Source organism: Chiloscyllium punctatum, chromosome 31, assembly GCF_047496795.1.
Source record: "Chiloscyllium punctatum isolate Juve2018m chromosome 31, sChiPun1.3, whole genome shotgun sequence".
NCBI lineage: Eukaryota > Metazoa > Chordata > Chondrichthyes > Orectolobiformes > Hemiscylliidae > Chiloscyllium > Chiloscyllium punctatum.
The window spans coordinates 43,168,808-43,187,576 of NC_092769.1; the positions used below are offsets into that span (position 1 = coordinate 43,168,808).

Consider the following 18,769-nt stretch of genomic DNA (forward strand, 5'->3'; position numbering starts at 1 on the left):
CAGGCAACGTGCTGATAAACACCTTTTGTACCCTCTCCAAAGTCTCCCCATAATTCCTATTGTGTGGAGATGAGAACAGCACACAGTACTGCAAATGTGGCCAAGCAGAAGTTTAATACAATTACAACATCAGATGCCAACCACTATACCCAACGCTGTGACCGATGAAGGCCAGTGTTCTATTTGTTTTCTTTCCTGTCTGAAACACTTCTGTTGTCATTTTCAGGGAGTTAATGTCTTGCACCAAGATCTTTCTATTTATCAACTTCCCTCAGTGTCCTTAATTTCCGCTTGAATCTGACATCACCTCACACTTGTCCAGATTAAACTCAATTTGCCATTTCTCTGCACATCTTTCCAACTGATCTGTAAAGCTCTGCAACCTTGGACATTCTTGTTCATTAACCCCATCTCCACCAATTTTCATTTCACCTCCAATAATTATCTTTGTCATTTCCCTTCGTTTCAGTTGTGTGAGAATCTGGAACCAGAGACCCTAAAATCCCATCAAGGGCTCACCTATTTAAGATGGAGATGAGGAGGAATGTCTTCACTCAGAGGGTAGTGACTCTGTGGGAATTCCTGACTGGAGGGGGCTGTCGAGGCTGGGTCATTAAGAATATTTACAGCAGAGATGGTCAGATGTTAATGAATCAGGGAAACAAGGGCTTGGGGAAAAGGCAGGAAAGTAGAGTTGAAGAGTATCAGGTCAGCCATGATCAGATTGAAAGGCAGAGCATCCTCAATGGGCCAAATGGTCTAATTTCACTCCTACTTCTCATGGTCCTAGCTCAAACTGAGCATCTACATTACAACATTGTGGGTCTCTGCTCAAAAAAAACACCTTTAGATTAGGATTTTTAGATATTTATTATTACACTGTATTTGATCTACAATAGACAATTTTGTTGATGGCTCCTTGATATGATGTTAGAGAAAACCATCTCGTAATCAATCCAGGATTCCATCCATTATAGCCCTGATATTCATTAGTTATCCAGTCGGGATGGAGACCACCGTCAGCCACAGTAACTATACTGCCCTTGCTCCAAGTATATTCAGTGTCCTGATCATAACCATCTTGACATTACCATCATTTTCTGGTGCCCATAAAATAATTCCTGCTAACGGTTGTTGCTGCTTGCTCCACCCAAACAGACTCCAACATTTGATCTTCAGATCCATATGACTGTCTCATTAATGCATTAACCTCATCCTTTCTTCACAACTTGTTGCCTTTTTGTATAGATCCCAACAACCCTTCAATATTCCCTTCCCAGCGATGGTGATTCTGCAGCTACATCTCCGGAATGACAGTTCCATCATATCTGTTCACTGTCTTTCCTTCTCCCTTATGGCGAATACAGGGAGTCATTCCTCAGTAGTGGGGGTTTGAACAGATGGATAAAGGTTACAGAGATAGGGAGGCTTACAGGGACACAAGGATGTTAGAGTTAAACAGAGTACATCTGATCAAGAATGTCAGCGGGACAAAGGTGTTTGGGGATTTGAGGAATTTACAGAGATAGAGGGAGCTGGATTTAATTCTGGAGATAGGGATTGGGATGGGTGTAGGGTGAGGCAGGCAGACTGAGAGGGACAGACAGGGGGTGTTTCCAAGAGAAGAGTCCTGAGAGAGGTATGGAAGGTTGTAGTGACGGAAGATGTTTACAGATATTCGAAGGCTTCTAGGTTCTGAAGGCTCATAGATAGGAAGGCAATGGAGAATGCCAGGTTACTGGGTTAGAGACAATGACACAGATGGGGAGGGTTGCTCAAACTGAAAGAGGTTCCTGTGGTTGGGAGGGTTGGGGGAGAACTAGGGTGAAATGTAAAGAGATTAATTTCTAAGAATTGGAGAAGAATAAGCAGATTATAGGTAGGTTTTGATACTAGATAAACTGGCATTGAAAGTGAGTCTGATCGGAATTGGAGAGTCATAAAGATTGGGGAAACTGCTAAAATTGGGAAATCACCTGGAACTTCAAGAGATTACCCAACAAGGGAAGATCAAATGGGCTCCATAGATTGGGGGTTTTGACAGGACTAGAAGAGGGAATACAAATAGAGATGGATTTAGGGGTAGCAGGTGTTTATGGAGATAGTGAGGGGTTGGAACAGTTTACATAGACATGCACGTTTTTAGGCAGTACTAAGATACACAGGCTTTAGTTAATGCAAGAATGGGAAGCTTAATGGGACTGGAAGACCGAAGAAAGTTACGGACAGTAGTGGTGGCTGCAGATATTAACAGATTACAGAGACACTTGCAGATTAGAGAGAGTGTGGGCATCAGATTCTGACAGACATTGTAGGAACTGGAGTAGCCTTGGCAAACGGGCAGTTTGCAGTTATAGAAGGTGCTGAAGGGACTGGAAGCAGGAAAAGGTGTGGGGAAGGTTGTGGAGGCAGCTTGTGGTTTGAGATACGGATGGCTACAGAGACTGCAGGGGATCATACAGAGAGAGAGTGTTCTAAGAGCAGGAGAAAGTAGCAGAAATAGAGAAAGTGCAGAGCCTGAAGAAGGTTCGGCAATCAGGAGGTTTCAAGGTGCAGGATAATGTTACAAAAACAGGGGCAATTGTAGGGATTGGAGGACCATACAAATATAGGGAGAGCTTTTGACACTGCAGGATATATTACAGACATGGGGAGAGTTTCACAACTAAAGGGAGTTAGAAACACCAGGAGGCTTTGAGGTTATTGGAGCAGCTTTGACTGCTCCAGGGAGAGATGTGGAGGCTGGAACAGGAGACAAATTTAGGGAGGGTTTTATGAATCAGGAGGACTTTTCAGAAAAACGGAGGGATATAGGGATGGGACATGGTGAGAGTCGGTGAGAATTACGGAAGCTCATGAAGGTAACGGAAATAAATAGTGTAGTCACATGGGGAGGACGTTAAAGATATAAAGATATGTAGTGACTGAAGCAGATTACATGCACAAGGAGGGGAGCAGGGACCAGCAGAGTTTACAGAGATTGAGTGCGCTTTAGAGAGGAAGAGTTTATCATCATCATTAGGATTATAGAGACAAAGTTCCATGATAGGGACGGTTGAACTGGAAGGTTTCTACAGACATGGAGGATGTTATCAGGTGGAGGGGTTCCTGAAGTCAGGGGTTCCTTGGGAGATTACACGGATAGTGAGATTCTCAGGTAGGAGCCTGACATAGTTTCAAAGACAGGGAGGTATTTAGATCTGGAAGGGATTACACAGATCGGGACAGCTCAATGGAGTGAATAATTTTTCACAGACAAGGAAGACTTGGAGGAGCTGGAGACGTTTACCCAGACAGGAAAGGATGGAGAGGTTAAAGGCAAATACATTTACATGGAGGGCAGTATTGGTAGGAGGGGCTTACAGGGATAAACAGGACTCTCGGGGTTAACCAGGATGAAGGAATTTAGTTTCTACTGGAGATGTATAGGGATTATGTTGTTAGGGATTGGAGAACCTGACAGAGATAGAGAGCATTGTGGGGACTAGAAGAGATTCCAAACAGAGGAAAGATGATCGGGAATGGAGGATATTACAGGGATCACTAATACAGCATGGGTCAAGATTGATACCTGGGACCACCTGGGTTGTCTCAGTGAGGACCATACATCAGAGGGGAAAGAAATGTCCTCACAAGATAGTGGGATTGAAGCCTCGAATATAGCTGTTCCTTGCCCAGCAGTGTCCCCACTCCCAGACCATACAGAACCTCATCACCTCAGGACATATCACACCCACAGCTTCCAACTTCATAGTCCGGGAACTCTGCACTGCCTGGTTCTACCTCCTTCCCAAGATCCACAAGCCTGACCACCCTGGCCGACTCATTGTCTCAGCATGCTCCTGCCCCACTGAACTCATCTCTACCTACCTCGACACTATCCTATCCCTCCAGTCCAGGAACTCCTCACATACGTTCGAGACACCACCCACGCCCTACACCATCTCAAAGACTTCCGTTTTCCTGGCCCCCAACGCCTTATCTTAACCATGGATATCCAATCCCTGTGCACCTCCATCCGCCATGACTTGGGCCTCCAAGCCCTCTGTTTGTTCCTCTCCAGACGTCCCCAACAGTAACCTTCAACCGATACTCTCATTCGTTTGGCTGAATTGGTCCTCATCCTTAACAATTTCTCCTTTGAATCCTCCCACTTCCTCCAGACCAAAGAGGTAGCCATGGGCACACGTATGGGTTCCAACTATGCCTGTCTCTTTGTTGGCTACGTAGAGCAGTTGATCTTCCGTAATTACACCGGCACCACTCCCCACCTCTTCCTCCGCTACATTGATGACTGCATTGGCGCCACCTTGTGCTCCCGCGAGGAGGTTGAGCAATTCATCAACTTCACCAACACATTCCACCCTGAAATTAAAGTTACCTGGACCATCTCTGACACCTCTCTCCCCTTCCTGGACCTCTCCATCTCCATTAATGACGACCGACTTGACACTGACATTTTTTACAAACCCACCGACTCCCACAGCTACCTGGATTACACCTCTTCCCACCCTACCTCTTGCAAAAATGCCATCCCGTATTCCCAATTCCTCCGCCTCCGCCGAATCTGTTCCCAGGAGGACCAGTTCCACCACAGAACACACCAGATGGCCTCCTTCTTTAGAGACCGCAATTTCCCTTCCCACGTGGTTAAAGATGCCCTCCAATGCATCGCATCCACATCCCGCACCTCTGCCCTCAGACCCCACCCCTCCAACCGTAACAAGGACAGAACGCCCCTGGTGCTCACCTTCCACCCTAACAACCTTCGCATAAACCAAATCATCCACCGACATTTCTGCCACCTCCAAACAGACCCCACTACCAGGGATATATTTCCCTCCCCACCCCTTTCCGCAAAAACCGTTCCCTCTGCAACTACCTCGTCAGGTCCACGCCCCCAATCAACCCACCCTCCAATCCTGGCACTTACCCCTGCTACCGCAGGAACTGTAAAACCTGTGCCCACACCTCCTCCCTCACCTCTATCCAAGGCCTTAAAGGAGCCTTCCACATCCATGAAAGTTTTACTTGCACATCCACTAATATCATTTATTGTATCCGTTGCTCCCGATGCGGTCTCCTCTACATTGGGGAGACTGGGCGCCTCCTAGCAGAGCAGTTTAGGGAACATCTCCAGGACACCCACACCAATCAACCAAACCGCCCCGTGGCCCAACATTTCAACTCCCCCTCCCACTCTGCTGAGGACATTGAGGTCCTGGGCCTCCTTCACCGCCGCTCCCTCACCACCAGACGCCTGGAGGAAGAACGCCTCATCTTCCGCCTTGGAACACTTCAACCCCAGGGCATCAATGTGAACTTCAACAGTTTCCTCATTTCCCCTTCCCCCACCTCACCTTAGTTCTAAACTTCTAGCTCAGTAACTGTCCCCTTGACTTGCCCGGACTTGTCCTACCTGCCTATCTTCTTTTCCACCTAACCACTCCATCCCCTCCTCCTTGACCTATCACCTTCATCTCCTCTCCCACTCACCCATTGTACTCTGTGCTACTCTCTCCCCACCCCCACCCTCCTCTAGTTTATCTCTCCACGCTTCAGGTTCACTGCCTTTATTCCCGATGAAGAGCATTTGTCCGAAATGTCGATTTCGCTGCTCGTTGGATGCTGCCTGAACTGCTGTGCTCTTCCAGCACCACTAATCTAGTATTTGGTTTTCAGCATCTGCAGTCAATGTTTTTACCTCGCAGTAATACCACTCGGCCATCAGCTCCCTCCTGTGATATTCATTATTTGTTGTTTTCAGTTCTCAAGAAATATGTTCTGCATTAATTTTGAACTCTGTAAAAGCATCCACAGTGAACACAAAAAGCCCACCTCCAGTCATGATGTTTGAGTCTGTATGACTCAGTCAGACTGGCTAATGAGGTGGAGTTACGCATTTTAATATCTGGCAGTTTCGGCTGGCGTTGGGCTGCTCTCATTCCTTCTGCGATGAAATGAAGAAATGACAGTCGATACTCCCCACTAAATCTCTAAATTCAATTGCACCGCAACCAAAGTAATTTATTTTAATTCAAAAATGTTTCAGTGAAAGACATTCCAGGAAGCTCACCACCACCTGTCTCAGTTTAATGGGAAATGGGATCAATTTTGTAGCGCCTACTGTCCCAGTGGAAAAGGCCACTGGTTTAAGCCCTTGAACAGGTTATCAGCTGATCTGAGTTTTCAATCTTATTCTTTGACAGATTGCAACATGTTTTGCACAAGGGGGCATGCAGACAGGGCAAACTTCAATTATATTCAACACAAGAAAAGGCAATTCCATTTAAATGAGGCAGATTAATTGAGATCAGGCCTCAGGTGAGGATACAAATCAGTCAAGTTTGGATTTTTCAGAGACCATCAAGATTGTCCATTCAATTACTGAAGTTTGTCTCAGTATTGCTTTCCCAATCAAACTATTTCAATGCATTATGACACCTCTGGAGGTGGGACAGTTCCAGGCCTTCTGGCTCAAAGTTGGAGACACTACCACAGAATCACAAGAGCACTGTGTTTTAGGCTGAGTGACTGGTGGGTTAATTTGCCCAATTATTTTACTAATCCGGAAGATGCTGTTACCATCCTAATGCTGGGAAATAAGCAAGGTATTAAGGGGAGCAAAGATGTTACAACAGTCTCTCTGACAAGGGACAAAATATCTTCCATCTGTTGTTTTGTTCATCCTTCGATAGTTTGAAATTTTTAAACTTTCTTGTCTACCATCATCTTTGCAGTTTTGTACATCTTTTCTTTCAATTTGATGTCACTCATAATTCCCTCAGCTATGCACCGCTGTTCATCGTGCATTTCTTTTACAAGTTAATATATATTGTTGAGAATAATAAAATAACTGAATATATTCTTCTGCTTTGACATTCTAACTAGAGTCCCATTCCAGTTTAGCGAACTACTACCTCATCCCCTTGTCACTGCCTTTAAGTTTAGATACTAGTTGAAGAGTCAAATTCCTCACCCTAAAGCTAAATTCTATCATGCTGCATTGCATCTTACCAAAAGGGTCTTTTACATTGAGCTCATTATTCAATCATATTATCAGGTCTAAAATAGCTGTTCCCTGATTGGTTCCAGAGCATCTGTTCTGTAAAATTGCACAGAGCAGTCTACCTCAAACTGCTTCAGAAGGTAGCATAAGCTGAGTGCACAATACTATTTTAACTAACAGTGAACCCTCTGAATTCCAGGATTCTGTTAGATCCCCAAAATTACTCATAGCAAGGAATCCCTACGTTGTGGAAACACGCCCTTCAGCCCAACAAATCCACACCAACCCTGCAAAGAGTATCCCAACCAAACCTATTCCTCAATGTTTACCCCTGATTAATGCGCTGAAACTGTGCATCGCTGGACACTATGGCAATTTAGCATAACCAATTCACCTAACCTGCAGTTCTTTGAATTGTGGGTTTGCAGCCCTGGTTCGCAGTTGCTTCGTGAAGTCTGAATGTTGTTGCCTCTATTAGTCCAACAGCACTGTCACTGACACAGGAGCTGTTCCCCCAGATCGGTTTGTGGCAGTCAGAGATCCTGCTACAACCTGCGCACATGCCAACCCAGTCATCTCAATCAGAAAGAATTAGTACAGCACAGATTAGAAGACAACTTGGATCACATTGTGCTTTTGAAATCGGAGGCCCCTCTTCAACCCATCACAACTGTGCTACCTTTTTAAAATAGGTATTTGGCTAGATCCCTGCTTTCACAGTAATACAAACAATTTCTTTTTGCAAGTATTCAAATTAATTTTGGAAATTAACAGCGAATCAGCTGTCACTTCCTTTGCAGCTGATCTCAGATCTTCTTTGAAACAGCAAAACCCAATGAGAACATTAAGGCATCCAATGTTTAAAAAAAATCACATGCTCAGTCACTGTAATATGATGAGTTTTGTTTTACATAATTCTTAGCAAAAGGTAATGTGAAGCAAAAAGGAGAACGCGAAGAGAAAGGTGAACCGCCCGTGGGTAACAAAGGCAGTCAAGAGCAGTACCCACAAGGAAAAGAATGACATAGCCGCGGATGACTAAAAAGGGAGAAAACTGATCATGTAATTAAATTGACAAGAAACAAAAATGAATGGCGAGAGTTGTACAGGAATATAAAAATTGAGTATCTAACGTCAGCATCGAACCCTTGGAGGTTCTGACTGTGGAATTGATCATGGGTACAGGGAAACAGCAGATAATTTAAACCTATATTTTACATTGATCTTCATGAAGGAGGATACCGTTATCATCCTAAAGGTAGCAAATAAGCAAGTTAATCATGAGTAGAAAAATGTTATAACAGTCTTTGTCACAAGGGACAAAGTATTGACCAACTAATAGGACTAATGGCAGACAGGACCTAATGGCCTGGATCAAACACTTTTAGGGCAACTGACTGCAGAGATATTCAAGGCATCAATTGGAATATTCCAGAATCAGTGGATACAGGAAAAATCCAGTGGATTGATGCACCTGTTCAAGAAGGGAAGGGAGACAGAAATCAGGAAACTATAGATTAGTTAGTTTAATGTCTGTGTTTGTAATATGGCAGAGTCGAATATTAAAGTAATAAATAGCAGGACATTTAGAAAAGCTTATCATTTAACATTGTAGACTGGGTTTTGTGAAAGAGACACTATGACAAATTTGCAACAGTTCATTTAGGAGATAACAAGCAGGGCTGATAAAGGGCAATCCAATGATGTTCTGTATTTGGGTTTTAAAAAATGCATATGATAAGGTGCTATAGAAAAGTTAATTGCATAATACAGGAGCTCACTGTGTCAGGGGTAACCTATTTGCATGGAGTGAGGATTGGTTAACCACACTGGCTGTTGCTGAGACCTCACTTGGAGTACTGTACACAATGTTAGCTCCCATATTTAATAAGGGATAAACCAGTATTGGAGACAATTCAAAAAAAATTCAGCTAGCCGCTTCAAGGATGAAAAGGTTGACCTATCAAGAATAGCTAAACAGGTTAGGTCATTATTCAATAGAATCTCGACAAACAGATTACATACAGTGTGGAAACAGGCACTTTGGCCCAACAAGTCCACACCGATCTGACGAAGCACAACCCACCCAGATCCATTCCCCAACATTCACCCCTTCACCTAACACTACAGGCAATTTAGCATTGCCAATTCACCTAACCTGCACTTTTTTTGGATTGTGGGAGGATACCGGAGCACCCGGAGGAAACCCACGCAGACAACGTGCAAACTCCACACAGAGAGTCACCTGAGGCAGGAATTAAACCCAGGTCTTTGGCACTGTGAGATATCAGTGCTAACCACTGTGCCACCCACATAATATAAGGGGTGATCTTATGGAAACAAGGTTCTGAGGAGCTTGACAGGGTAGATGTTGACTCGATCTTCTAGCACCAATGAAGTCTCAAACTAAACATTACATAAGGGAACATTCATTTTGTAAAAAATGTAAAGAATTTTTTTCTCTCAGTGAATGGCTAGAATTTTCTAGCACCAAAAATTGTGAAAGTTAAATGTGGAAGGGGAATGGATCTGGTTGGGTTCGTCATCAGAGGGTCAGCTTGGCTTGTTGGGCTGAAGGGCCTGTTTCCACACAGTAGGGAATTTATGATTCTGTCTCAAATTATTCTAAAAGAGGGCAGATAGATTTTTGAAATATTGAGCAGTTGAGGGCTATGCGGATCAAGCATAAAAGAGGTGTTGAGGTCTGGGTTGGCCCAGCCATGATCTGATAGAATGGGGGAACAAGCCGAAGGGAATGAATGCCCTACTCCGGATCCGATTCCTTGAGGCTCCATTTCATGCTTTTTTTATCTCCAAAGAAGAGTGTGATACAATGTGCTGAAGATCTCAGATGTTGTGAAAATGGTGTGTTTATGTACTGGATCATTTGGCATTGGTTCATCAATCACAGCTATACAGTCATGAGTAGGAAGGCAATTCCCTCCATGTATAAAGGAAATCTACTGCAGAGCTCACACAAAGGGATCCTTCCCCTCAGTAAACTCTCCCATCGCATTATCCAACATATCAGCGAAAGCAGGACGCACAGTGCATGCTCGAGCCAACAAAGGGACCAGGGGTGATTGATGTCAGCACCGGACCAATGAAAGGACGGTGGGCGGAACTGGAGGACCAGGGGAGGTTGGTCCTCCAACCAATCGAAGTGAACTAGGGGCAGAACTAGACTAAACCACGTGGTTACCCTCGCGCGCAGCGGAGAGTCGCTGTAATGAATTTTCCGGAAGTTATGGAGCGAAAGGATACGGTAAGGAAAGAAACAAATAAACAGAGGGAAACGGGAGAAAAACTGTATTGCTATGAGGGGAGAGGTTTTACAAGCATGTTGTGCACGTCGGAAAACACAAATTTGAACTTCCCAGTCCCGTGTTTGTAGTAAAAGGGAAATTGCCTCAGCGCGGCTGCAGGCCTGAGTGAGCACCGCCATCTTTATTCGGGGCAACGATTCACTGGACACGTGCGCAGCCGCCATCTTTGTAGGGGGCAAGGTGCAGCCAGGCGCATGTGCAGCCTTTCTCTGGTACAGAGTCATTGGGCAGGATTTACACAGAGTACATTCAAACTCAGAGTAATGAATGTTTATTTCTGGATTTGTTTCGTCATTCATTTAAAGGACTTGCTATCGTAACTGAGTTTGCAGGTCAATCAAAATTGGAGGTATTGTGCATAGGGAAGAAGGTTACCTCAGGTTACAGTGAAATATTGATCAGGATTCCTGAAGAAGGGCTCATGCCCGAAATGTCGATTATCCCGATCTTTGGATGCTACCTGACCTGCTGTGCTTTTCCAGCAATACGTTTTTCAGCCCAGGACTTATGCACTGAATGGAAAGGCCCTGGAGACGTTTGCAGAACAAAGAGACCTTGGACTGCAGGTTCACAGTACTTCCAAGTCAAGTTGCAGGTAGATAGGATGATGAAGAAGGTGTTCAGTGTATTTTCCTTTATTGGCTAGAGCATTAATTTAGATAAATGTGAGATGCTGCATTTTGGAAAAGCAAGTCAAGGCAGGACTTATACTCTAGGGGAAAGTGAAGACTGCAGATGCTGGAGATCAGAGCTCAAAAATGTGTTGCTGGAAAATCACAGCAGGTCAAGCAGCATCTAAAGATCAGGAGAATCGACATTGCGGGCATGAGCCCTTCTTCAGGATTCCTGAAGAAGGGCTCATGCCCGAAATGTCGATTATCCCGATCTTTGGATGCTACCTGACCTGCTGTGCTTTTCCAGCAATACGTTTTTCAGCCCAGGACTTATGCACTGAATGGAAAGGCCCTGGAGACGTTTGCAGAACAAAGAGACCTTGGACTGCAGGTTCACAGTACTTCCAAGTCAAGTTGCAGGTAGATAGGATGATGAAGAAGGTGTTCAGTGTATTTTCCTTTATTGGCTAGAGCATTGAATATCGGATGTGGGAGGTCATGTTGCTGTACAGGACATTCATTAGGCCACTTTTGGAATATTGTGTGCAATTCTGGCCTGCCTCCTATCAGAAGGGTGCTGTGAAACTTGAAAGGTTTCAAAAAAGACTTACAAGGATGTTGTTAGGGTTGGAGGATTTGAGCTACAGGATGAGGCATAAAAGGCTGGGGCTGTTTTCCCTGGAGTGCCATAGGCTGAGCGGTGATGTTATGGAGATTTATACAATCATGAGGAGCATGAACAGGGTAAATGAACAAGGTGTTTTCCCTGGAGTAGTGGTGTCCAAAAGTAGAGGACATTGCTTTAGGGTTAACGGGGCAAAAATTCAAAGGGGGCTAAAGAACAACTCTTTCATGCAGTGGGTGGAATGAGCTGCCAGAGGAAGTGGTGGAGGCTAGTACAATTAAAACATGTTGAAGGCATCTAAATAGACACATGATATGATTAGGAAGCATTTACAGGGATATGGGCCAAGTGCTGGCAAATGGGAATAGACTAGGTTCGGATACCGGGTTGGCAAGGATGAGTTAAACCGAAGGGTCTGTGTCGGTGCAATACGTCTCTATGACTGTGGGATCATAACAGCTTCTACAGCTATACTTCATCTCTGGGCTCCCTTATGAGCACTTTGTCAATATCTAGCTTGCTCAGTATCAAACAATGGGTGTATTTTTGGTCTGTTTCGTATTTTACGATTACTTTTACAGACATTTTTGTAAGTTAATTTTTCTCTGCCGCCCAGCCCCTGACCATGTGCTGCTTATTAATTTTCTTTCTGGAAAATCTTTGACACTCAAGAATTCTTTTTTCCAATAAGCAAGTGTATTTTCCTTCCATTTCGGACTATCAAATTCTGCACCATTTTCATTCCCTGTAATCTGTTTTGCACTCCCTGAAACATCAACTGTGTTTCTCCTTCCACAGATACCAGTGATTAATGCCAAAGTCCTGTTGCTTGTGGAGAGGGTGATGTTTGACTTTCTTGTACAGCTGCAGTTTGTGTGGTGAAGGTACTCCCACAATGTGGTTAGGTAAGAGATATTACAGAGTATTCATTACAGCAACAGTGATGATTTGAAGGTAATGTCCAAATCAAGAACAGTTTGTAGTTTTATCATCATGCTTATAATTTCACAAAAATATTATTGGGAACTTTAGACATAAGGTCAGAGACTGATGGTATTAGGTCAGGTGACCAAAAGCATTGCCAAATAAGCAGGCTTTGAGGAATGTCTTAAAGGAGGAAAGCAGACCTGTGAGGTTTTGGCTGCGAATTTCAGAAAATGATGCTTTGGCAACTGTAAAAGCAGCCACACAGGTGAAGTAATGAATTAATAGATCATTGGGAGTCTCGAACAGAATGGGTTGTCGAGGTCTTCACGGAGGTCTGATGCGGCAAGCTAGGGATGATCACAATCAGGAATTAAATCAAGGGTCAGAATTTTAAATTGAGGGATGTGGGCCGGATGCTGGCAGGTGGGACGGAATTGGGTTGGAATATCTGGTTGGCATGGACGGGTTGGATTGAAGGGTCTGATTCCATTCTGTACATCTCTGTGGCTCTATGTTGTTGATTATGAATAGGAGCCTTGTGATGGATCAACAAGTTTTGGTACGAGGGAGTACTTGGGCAGCAGAGATTTAGTTTTTCTTAAGATTACAGGGAGATTGAATGTGGGAAGCTGGCCAGGAGTGTGTTTGGATACTGACGTCTGGAGATAACACAAGGTGGATGACAGCATATGAGCTGAGACAAGGGTAGAATCAGCTAGAAATAGTGATCTTGGAGTGGGACTGGGCTGTCACCCTCACCTCACCTCTGGGATTCAGCTGGTTGTCAGGTTGTGAATCAGGCCCGTAACACAATCGGGAGCTGAGTGACCCTGGTGGAGCCTAAAATGAGTGTCACTCAGCTGGCTATTGCTGTGCAGATGCTGCTTGATACCCCTGTTGATGACATCTTCCATCACTTTACTGCTGATCGAGTGTGGACTGATAGATGGAAATTGCTTGGGTTGCATTGCCCTGTGTTTTTGTGCTGAACATCCCTGGGCAAGGTTCCACATTGTCGCTAGATGCCAGGGCTGGAGCGGTCCTTAGCTTGGTGGGTGGCAAGTTCTGGAGCTCAAACCATCAGTATTATTGCCAGAATATTGGTAGGGCCCGTAGCCTTTGCACTACTTAACCATTTCTTGATGTTATTCACACTGAATCAAACTGGCTTAAAACTCACATCTGTGATGTTGGAAATCACTGGAGAAGGCTGAGATGGATCATCCCACTTTGCACTTCTGGCTGAAGATTGCTGCAAATGCTGTCATCTTATCTGGTGCGTGGGCGTGTGAGACCCCTTCACCGGTAAGGGTGGGGATATCTGTGATGTTTCCTCCAGTGAGTTATTTAATTGTCCATCACCGTTCACAACTGGGTGTGGCAGAACTGCAGAGCTCCGATCTGATCTATTGGTTGTGGGATCGTTTAGCTCTGTTGCTTGCTGCTGATGCTGTTTGACATGAAATAGCTTCAGGAAATGGTTTAAGTAGAATCCAAAGAGATCAAACAAATATATCACAGACAAAAGATTAACTGGACCAGAGAATAGGACCCCTTAAAGATTAACGAGGCTGTCTATGGAACCACCAGGGGTGGGAAAGATATGGAAATATTTCACGTCATTTTTACTGGAGAAAGATATGGAAGCTCGAGAGTTTGGAGAAATAAACAGAGAGAACTTGAAAAGTATCCATGTTACAGTGGAGGTGTTACTGGATGTCTTGAATCGCATCAAGTTGAATAAAGCCCTGGGACCTGATCAGATGTATCCCGGAACTTTCTGGAAATCTAGGGAAGTGATTGTTGGGCCTCTCCTGAGGTATTTGTATCATTGATAGCGACAGATGAGGTGCCATTATTTTAAAAAGGTGGTAAGGAGAGGCCATGGAACAAGAAAATAGTGAGCCTGAAGTCAGTGGCAGGCAAGTTGTTGGAAAGGATTCTGAGGGACAGGATATCCATCTATTTGGAAAAGTAAGGAATAATTATTGACTGTTCTCAATGTGGCTTTGTACGTGCACAATAGTGTCTCACTAACTTGACTGAATGTTTTGAAGTGACAAAGAAAATTGATTAAACCAGGCTGTGAACGTTGTTTATATGGACATTCGACAAGATTCCACAAAGCAGACTGGTTAGCAGGGTTACATAACATGGAATGAAGGGGAACAAGCCATTTGGGTACGAAACTGGCTTGATGGTAGGAGACAGAGGGTGATGATGGAGATTTGCTTTGTGGACTGGAGGACTGTGAGCAGCAGTGTGCTACAAGGATCAATTATTGGGTCCTTATATAAATGACTTGGATGTGAATATATGAGATATGGTTAGTAGCTTTACACAAGACACCAAAATTGGAGGTGTAGTGGACAGCGAAGAAGGTTAGTTCAGAATACAACAGGATCTTGATCAGATGGGCCAGTGGAGCAAGGAATGGCAGATAGAGTTCAATTGAGATAAATGTTAGCTGTTGGATTTTGGAAAGACAAATCAGGGCAGGACTTATACACTTACTGGTAAGGTCCTGGGAAGTGTTGCTGAACAAAGAGACCTTGGAGTGCAGGTTCATAGTTCCTTGAAAGTAGAGTCACAGGTAGGTAAGGGAGTGAATGCAGCGTTTGTTATGCTCTCCGTCATGTTGTTGCTGTACAGGACATTGATTAAGGCTCTTCTGGAATTCTGTTTTCAGTTCCAATCTCCCTGTTCCAGGAATGATGTTGTGAAGCTTGAAACATTTCAGAAAATGTTTGCAAGGACTTTGCCAGAGTTGGACAGTTTGAGGGCAGTGCATGTTTGGAGTGAGCTGCCAAGGGAAGGGGTGAAGGAGAGTACAATTACAACATTTAAAATACATTGATTAAGCCACTTCTCGAATTCTGTTTTCAGTTTGATTTTCCCTGTTCTGGGAAGGATGTTGTGAAACGTGAAAAGGTTCGGACAAGATTTACAAAAACGTTGCCAGGTTTGGAGGATTTGGGCTACAGGGAGAGGCTGAATAGGTTGGGGTTAATTTCCCTGGAGAGTCCAAGACTGAGAGGTGACTTCATGGAGATTTATAAAATCACGAGGGGCATGGATAAGGTGAGCAGACGGGGTTCTTTTTCCTGAGGTTAGATGGGTCCAAAACTGGAGCACATGGTTGAGAGGGCAACAATTAAAAGGAATCTAAGGGCAACGTTTGCAAGCTGAGTGTGGTGTGTGTATGGAATGAGCTGCCAGATGAAGTAGTGGAGGCTGATAAAATCACAACATTTAAAAGGCATCCGATTGGGTACGTGAACAGGAAGGGTTTTGATGGATACAGGTCAATAGCTGGCAAATGGGACTCCAGTAGTTTAGGATTCCTAGTTGGCATGGATGAATTGGACCGAAGTTCTGTTTCTGTGCTGTATATGTCTATGACATTAATAAACTAAGATGCATTCCTCTTTTGTGGAGAGCAAGCTGAAGCACAGATAATTGTCCTTGGAGCTGAGAAGGTGAAGCAGTGATTTTGACCTGGTGCAGATTTGGTTCCAAGGTCTTGAATTTGAGGAGAGAGAGGAATTGTTAACACTGTCATAACTTTTAGTAACTACTTTCAAGTAATTGTCAAATAATACAAAGTGAAAATGTGAACATTATTGTACTCAGTAAGTTCTGAGCATCTGGAACAGTCTGAATGACACAGATTCAGCAGGTATTCTGAAAGAGACTTGGAATTTTAATTTTTAAGGAAAGATTTGGGGGGCTGTGGGCAAATAGGAGGGGATTTGGGACAGATTTGCAGCATCTCCAGAGGGAGAGAGTACAGCCCCAATGGGCTGAATAGCCCCCAGGCCCTGTGCTCTGTGGTACTGCCCCATTCACTGTGAATGATGAAGCTCATCCCAGGGCAGAGAGAGGGATTAGCCCTCCACTCTCATCACAATGGGGCCCGGCTGATTGACGGCAGCTCCAGACCAATGGGAGGAGAGTCTGTGTGGTCCTGCAGCCAATGGGAGTGAATGAGGGGTGTGGCCAGCAAGATGACACAGGTCCATGAGCTGTGCAGGTGCCGTGTCACTGGGTGGGGTTGGGAGAGACAGCAGAGACTGGGACAGAGGCTGTGGGACCTGAATTACAAACTCCCGGGAAATTAAAACCAAAAGAACTGTGGAAGATGTAAATCAGAAAAAACAACCAGGAGGTTCTGGAAAAGCTCAGCAGGTCTGGCAGTATCTGTGATGAGAAATCAGAGTTAACATTTCAGATCCGGTGTCCCTTCCTCAGAACTGATACTGAGAGAAAAAAATGTTGGTTTATATGCAGAGGGAAGGGTTTAGGGGAGGATGTAAGGATTAAAGGATAGGTGGGAATAGAGCGAGAAGAAGGGTTGGATAAAGGAGTGGATAACGATCTAGCTGGGGGAGGGCTACTAGCTGTTAGTGGAAACTGTTAGTGGCTAACCATAGGTAGTGTGTAATGACAGGCTGTGAGAACAAGTACTGGTGTGTGGGGTAGGGGGGCTAGGACATGGGGTTGCTAAACTACGGTTAGCCACTAACTGTCTCCGTCGTAAGCTGTTCTCCACAGACATCACTCCATGATTGGAGCTGCAGAGGACAGAGTTGCAGATGGGCGGCACGGTGGCACAGTGGTTAACACTGCTGCCTCACAGTGCCAGAGACCCGCGTTCTATTCCCACCTCCGGCAACTGTCTGTGTGGAGTTTGCACATTCTCCCAGTGTCTGCGTGGGTTTCCTCCGGGTGCTCCGGTTTCCTCCCACAGTCCAAAAATGTACAGGTTAGGTGAATTGGCCATGCTAAATTGCCCGTCGTGTTAGATGTAGGGGAATTGGTCTGGGTGGGTTGCTCTTTAGACGGTTTGTCTGATCTAAAAATCTCTTAAATATCCTTCCCAACCCCCTCTATACTCCTCAAAGATGTATCTTAAAGTTGTTCTCTTTAATCAACATTTCCAGCATTCGTGAAGCACTTTAGGAGATTTGTCAGTGTGAAAGGCTCCATACAATGCAGGTCGTTGTTGTTAATGTCTGACATTAGGAGAAACAGGAATGAACACTCTCTCTCTTATACCTGATAAACAGCAGCAAAAGCAGGAAGCACTGAGCATGCTCCAGCTCACAAAGGGCCTCTGGTGATTGATCTCAGTGCAGGACCAATAAAAGGATGGGGACGGGGCTGAAAGACAAGGTCGTGCCGGTTGGTCTGAGTGAATGAGGGGCGTGGCTACACTCAACCACGTGATAAGCCTCTCGATTAGTGGTGCTGGAAGAGCACAGCAGTTCAGGCAGCATCCAAGGGGCAGCATCCAAGGAGCAGCAAAATCGACGTTTCGGGCAAAAGCCCTTCATCAGGAATAAAGTGATACCACGTGATAAGCTTCACTGGCAGCACTGTGATGTTGTGATCAAGGCAATGGAAATGTGTGAAGGTGCAGGGCATGGTTAAGGAAAGACATATTGATCAGGAAGAGAAGGAAATTTTAATGGAACGGGCTGAGACGTTTTACAGAACTTAGTGCACATCGGAAAACACAAATTTGAAAATCCCAGGCCTGTGTTTGTGGCAAACGGGAAAATGCTTCAAATGGTGAAAGGTGTGAGTGATCGCCGCCATCTTTATTGGGGGCAGTGATCCACGGGACATGTGTGTGGCTGCCAACTTTGAGAGGGGCAAGCTGTAGGGGGACGCATGCACAGCCTTCCTTGGCAGGGAGTGATAGGGCAGGATTTACACAGTGTCAGAGTCAGGATGTTTTCAATGTCAAAGAGTGTGATGCTAGAAAAGCACAGCAGGTCAGGCAGCAGCTGATTGGTGGGAAGGAAGATGGAAACGTAGGACAGGTCAAAAGGGCAGTGCCGAGTTGGAAGGCTGGATCTGGGATAAGGTGGGTGGAGTGGAAATGAGGAAACTGGTGAAATCCACATTGATCCCATGTGATTGGAGGATCTGAACACAGATGATGAGGCGTTCTTCATCCAGGCATCAGATGCCTGGGATTTGGCGGTGGAGGTGGCCCAGGACCTGCATATCTTTGGTGGAGCGGGAAGGGGAGTTAAAGTCTTTGGGCACAGGCTGTTTGGCTTGTTTAGTGTTTTACTGTTACTTTCACAGACCTTTTGTAAGTTAATTTTCCTCTGCTGCCCAACCCCTGACAATGTGCTGCTCTCTCAACGGACTAAATTTTCCACAGTATCTTTGCCAGTGAATAAATCTTTTTTTCAACAAAAGAGTGCATTTTCCTTCCATTTCTGACCATCAAATTCTGCAACATTCTCACTTC

General features: G+C 44.8%; 1 long non-coding RNA gene across 6 annotated transcripts in view; it reads left to right on the forward strand.

Moving 5' to 3' along the window:
* The first annotated feature begins 10,189 nt into the window (after positions 1-10,189).
* LOC140456945 (uncharacterized) overlaps positions 10,190-18,769 on the forward strand; it is a 32,396-nt gene continuing 23,816 nt past the window's right edge. For 5 of the 6 annotated variants that reach the window (XR_011953255.1, XR_011953258.1, XR_011953257.1 and 2 more), the window contains exons 1-2: positions 10,190-10,274; positions 12,373-12,479. This is a non-coding gene — a long non-coding RNA (uncharacterized lncRNA). Of the gene's footprint in view, positions 10,275-10,576; positions 10,596-12,372; positions 12,480-18,769 lie in introns of those variants that run through there. The other variant, XR_011953256.1, reaches the window with a different exon arrangement.